Here is a 6,008-nt window from a genome sequence, read left to right on the forward strand (position 1 = left end):
GGGCAGGTCACAACCATTAAAACTAAATATTAAATAAACGATTAGTAAATAGAAAATTCTGATTAAAATTGATTTACTATATTATTAGAGTTACAGGTGGGTAGCCGTGTTGGTCTGCCATAGTCAAAACAAAATATAAAATAAAAAAAATCCTTCCAGTAGCACCTTAGAGACCAACTAAGTTTGTTCTTGGTATGAGCTTTCGTGTGCATGCACACTTCTTCAGATGTGTATTATATTCATAGCTGTCAACTTTCCCCCTTTTTAAAGGGAAATTCCCTTATTCTGAATAGGATTCCTCACAAGAAAAGGGAAAAGTTGACAGCTATGATTATATTATTAGAATTAATTACCTGCCCTTCACCCTAAGGCCCCAGGGCACACCGCAACAATTAAAATACGATATTTAAAAAATGATTATCAAAGGAATGAATGAAGTTTATTATAACTGGTTTTACTTTTATTATTATCAATAATATTAATTTACTGCTATTCACTATAAAGTCCCTGGGCACAATCAAAAATGCAATATTAAATATTGATTATTAAATGTATGAATAGAAACTATTATTAAATTAAATTAAATTTGTTATTCGTATTCATAATCCCTGTCCTTTCCTCCAAGGAGTTTGAGGCAGGATGAGTTACCCCACCGCCATTTTTTTAAACCTTCACAACAACCCTGTGAGGTAGGTTGAAGCTCAGAGAAAGGTGAGTGTTTCAATGTATGACTGGCCCAGGGGGGTCTGAACCCTGTCTAAGGTCAATACTTCCGCCCTTATGTCAAAATTGACTTCCATCTTTATATTTTTCTTATTACTGCTGAGCATAGTCCACACGCAGCAGTTTACATGCAAAGTGATGCAATGCAGAACCGCGAAAGCTGAACAGGTTATAAGGCAGTGATACAAAAGTGATTCTGGATTTTTATTTCAGAAACCTCATGGATTTACTCCAAAGGACATTCCACTCATTTGCATGAGGCCGACTCCCTAGTAAGCACCATCAGAGTCTCAGTCTGGAGCCAACCCTCTCTAGTCTATTTCATTGGATCACATCACATCACTGAATAATTTCTGGGTAAGAATCAGGCAAACTTCCTATGGAAACATTACTAAAAGGCTGGGAGTCAGATATCGGGACTAAAATCCAGGTTCAATAAATTGCGGGATGCTCGTCCATTAAAATCCATACCCAGTTCAATCCCTGATTGTTCAACCCAGTTCAATTTCTTCTGAAGTCATTTTGAGCTCTGTCGATTTCAATAGGTTTGACTCATTTAAAAGCAGCTCTTGATATGCTATATTGCACCCTAAAACAGTGTTTTTCAACCACTAGTGTGCCGCAAGATGTTGCCTGGTGTGCCGTGGGAAAAATTGTGTTTATTTGATTCCTATTCAAGAGAATTACTTTATTTATAGTCAATATAGGCACAGAGTTAAATTTTTTAACATTTTCTAATGGTGGTGTGCCTCGTGATTTTTTTCATGAAACAAGTGTGCCTTTGCCCAAAAAGGTTGAAAAACACTGCCCTAAAATATTGGCAGTGTAAACTCTCCCTCCCCCCCCCTCTCTCTCTCTTAAAGCAGACAAACAGTAATAGCTGCCTCTCTCTGTCCTCTCTTAAGACCTCTCCCCGTCAAACAACGCAAGACAACGGAAGGCAGATGCAATATGTCTGCGAAAACCTGCCCTGGAAAGGTCAGGGTTGTACGACTGGGGGATTTTTTTCTTTTCTTTTATCAATTTGCCGGTTGCAAATCTCTTGCAAATATTTGCCCTCATTATTCTGCAGCCGATTCATTAAAGAACGCAGATTCTTCCTCCTCTTTCCCCTGTTGAGACGGCTCCTCGCTCTTTGCTTTGCTGCTAACTTCAGTCCACAAAAACCACAGATAGGTTTTGGGAATCTTTAGAGCCAAAATATCAATTTCCAGACTTTATTTTCTCAGTTCTTGTTTAATATTAACTGATCGTTTGCTTACTTATATAGAGGATTTGTGGCTTGCTCCTTCAGCCAAGAAGGCTCCCGGAGTGCCTTGAAATCAATGAAAGCAAAGACAGTCCCCACAGGCTTATAATAATCATTGACAACAAAAATGGCACACAAGGAAAAGGGTACAGGGAGGGCAGAGGGGAAAAAAGCAAACCCAGGGATCAATTCTTAAGTAGTAGTTCTCATAATGTCCAGCCCAGACAGTTCAGGGTTGCCAGAGGCTTCTAATGGAGTTGATCTTTTTGACAAGAGTTCATGGAACAGATCCTGCTTCCCAGTTCTTCCACTGAGGCAGCCTGCTGGAAATAGGTCCATACAACGCACACTTTTTTTGTACAACAACCTGATGAGGCAGGACATGGTAGAGGGTTATAAGAATTGATGCAGAGCCCTTGCTGGATCAGGCCAAAGGCCCATCTAGTCCAGCATCCATTGAGATCCAGTATGGTATAGCAGTTACAGGGGTCAGCAAACTTTTTCAGCAGGGGGCCGGTCCACTGTCTCTCAGACCTTGTGGGGGGCTGGACTATATTTTGAAGGGGGGGGGGGAATGAACGAATTCCTATGGCCCACAAATAACCCAGAGATGCATTTAAAATAAAAGCACACATTCTACTCATGTAAAAACACACCGATTCCTGGACTGTCCGTGGGCCGGATTGAGAAGGCGATTGGGCTGGATCCGGCCCCCGAGCCTTAGTTTGCCTACCCATGAGTTAGAGCTTTGGACTGGGGCCTGGGAAACCAGGGGTCGAATCCCAACTCGGCCATTAAGCTGAGTGGGCTACTGCCTCTCAGCCTAACCTACCTCACAGGGTTGTTGTGAGGATTAAACCACCTTGAGCTCCTTGGAGGAAAAAGATGGGATGTAAACGCAGTAACTAAATAAAGGACCCAGATTCACACAAGTTCCAACGAAACAGCTCCAAGGAGCCAGCATGCTGCCTCCAGATACAGTTGAACTTCAACTCCCTTCAGCCCCAGCCAGGAGGGCCAATGGTCAAGCAGGGATGGGAGTTGTAGTACAACAACACCCAGAAGGCGTCCTGTTGGCGACCTCCAACTAAATCCTGGTGCCCTCTAGATGGTTTGAACTACAAATCCCATCCTCGTCCCTGACCATGCTGGTCCCTGGCCCTGGTGGGAGTTATAGTCCAACCCATCAGGAGGGCGCCAGGTCAGTAAAGGACGAATCGAATCGCCAGTCGCAGGAGGCATGAAACGGAGGATGCGCATTTTATAAATGACAAAAATGAGCCGGTCTTTGAGGCATCCACGGATGGCCGGCTAGCGCAGAGATTTTAAAAATAATTAACTGAGCGGGGGCGTTTGAAGCCGATTTATGAGGAGGGAATGCAAACCACCTCAAGGCTTTGGTATGGCAATTCCTACAGGCCTTGGAATCTGGATTCCCTTGCAAGACTTCAGATTGCGCACCGAACGGGGAGGCAAGGGGGGCTCTCGGGTGTCAAAATGCGGCCTTTGCCCTCCCTTAATCCAGTGAACTTGGCCATTCATTAACACATCCAGGTCAAAGAGCACATTAATGTGGATTGGCCCTTGCCGGCGTTTACACAGACGGCTTATGGACCAGCTCCAGTATCACGTCTTGGGTGTTAGCGTGCGAAAGGTCTCCGGTAGAAGACCCTTCTGGATCAGGCCCATGGCCCATGTGGTCGAGCATCCTGATCTCACAGAAGCCGACTAGACGCCCATGGGAAACCAGGAAATGGGATCTGAGGGAGCAAGTCCTCTCCTCTCCTGTGGTTTGCAGGAACTGGTATCCAGGTGCATTTCTGCCTCTGACTGTTGAGGGGGAGCACAGCCACCGGGGCTGGTAGTTGTCGAAATCCTTTTCCCCTGCGAATTTCTCTAATCCACTTTGAAAGCGATTCAAGTTGGTGGCTATCAGTGCTTCCAGTGGAAGCGAGTTCCATAGTTTAACTATGAGCTGCGTAAGATCTGCCCCGGATCTTATAACAAGAGTCAGGTTATTAAGAATAATAGTTTTATTATTTATACCCCGTCTGTCTGGCTTGGTTGCCCAGCATCTCCAGATAGGACTGGGGGGGAATTGTCTATCTAAAACCTTAGAGTAGTTGTTCCCAATGAACTAAGTACTGCAAGACCTTCTGTTTTTTTCCAAAGCCAAGCCATGGACTCCCTACTTTTGAAGATGCTGATACCATGAGGACTGGCGCCTTGCTATTACTTCTAAGGGGAAAGTTGGAACCAAGCAGCAGTGCACATGAGAAGTTCTCCTGCATCTCCAAACAGGGCTGGGAAAGGCTCCCTGCCTGGAAATACTGGAGAGCTGCTGCCAGTCCGTGTAGACAATACTGAGCCAGATGGAGCAATGGGTCTGGCTCAATCTAAGTCCATTTCCTCTGCTTGTCGCGCATGCGTATTAGATTAGGTAATGTACATGCGTACTAAACTAAAACGAGGTAATGAAATATGATTGCTTAATTTGAAATCCTTTGTCTGAAATGTTATAAATACCCCTGCCCAGACCTTTGGGCGGGGTTGCAGGCTTGGGAAAATGATTCGACTGTAACCTTTAATTGCTTTGCAATAAAGAAAACAAAATGGACTCCAAGCTCCTCTCAAGTCTCTGAGTTTTATTGGCGTAGCTCAGAAGATAGGCCTTTTCGGCCAATGCTGTCACAAAGCATTCCCAAGCCGACCAGCTCTTCTTGGTGGACCGCTGACTATTTTGACTCCTACAATGGCTTCTGGACTCCAACTCCCATCACATCTGACCTTTGATCTTCCTGGCTGGGGCTGATGGGAGTTGGAGTCCAGCAAGATCACAAGGGCCGCTCCTTCCCCATCTTTACATATTGAAAAAGTGAGCTCTTTCCCCCCCCCCTCCATACGTAGCTAAAACGGAGTCACATCCAGTGCCGGATTTCCATGCAGGCTGAGCAGGCCGCAGCCCAGGGCCTCCTAATCTAGGGAGGCCTTGGCCTCTTGCAAAAAAAACACAAACACACACACAAAAATTAAAAAACAGGCAGATTTTATGACCTAGGCCAAGTTGCTTTGTAACAGTAAAGAAGAGAATGTGGTTTTGTTTCTTGTGATCAGATGCTGCTAAGTTTGGGCCTCCCAAGGTCTCCCAGTCCAGGGCCTCCAGTTGCTTCAATCTGGGCCTGGTCACCTCCGTAGAAGGGTGCTGTCAGCAAGCCTGAGAGACCCACAAGGCACCCAGGAGTAGGAGAAAAATGGGTGTCAGGAGTGTTGGAGGATCCTAAGAGGGGAAGAACCCCAGAGCTGGCAGATGAACAAATTGAGCATCCTCTGTGGTCACAGAATCCGGTTTTGTGTGGGGAGGCTAAATGGAACGGAGCATCGGAAGAGAGGGCATGGCTGGCTGGCTGGCTGGCCCACTGAACAGAAGCATACCATGCTGCAATTTTTTGTTGCTGACCCTCTGTATGAGTCTCTCTCACAAACACACACAGTCTGCCTACACACACGCACACAGTGGATTGCATCCAACCATGTTTTACTTGGGAGTAGACCCACCGAAATCAATGGACCCGAGTTAGTCGTGTCCATTATTTCCAGCTGCACCTACTCCTCCGCAAACCTTGTTCCCAAGAGCTAAGCAGCTGTAATCGAACTCTGTTTGACAGCTCCCGTCTTAGGTCTGCTATCTATATATAAAAAAGCAAATATCTATATATTTGCTCCCAACCTTGTTAAATACCGAGAACGGCTCAGAGTCCTCATCTCCTCTTGGCTGGAGGTCCTCCTTGCCTCCTCCCCACCTGCCCGGCTTCTGACATTTCACTAAGCCTTGTCCCGATTCTTCTCAGCCATGAGGGCTAGCCACTTGCTCCGAATTAGGCTCCGAGTTCCAGCACTCGAGGGCAGTGCCGTCAGGGAGCCTGACTCGGCATTCAAGTCTTATATATATATGTATCCTGTTTCACTGGCTCTCCCTTGCGTGGAGGAAAACTTCTCAAATGTCTTGGTCTTGTGACGGTTACTTTGGACATGTCCC

Source organism: Lacerta agilis, chromosome 15 (genome assembly GCF_009819535.1).
Source record: "Lacerta agilis isolate rLacAgi1 chromosome 15, rLacAgi1.pri, whole genome shotgun sequence".
NCBI lineage: Eukaryota > Metazoa > Chordata > Lepidosauria > Squamata > Lacertidae > Lacerta > Lacerta agilis.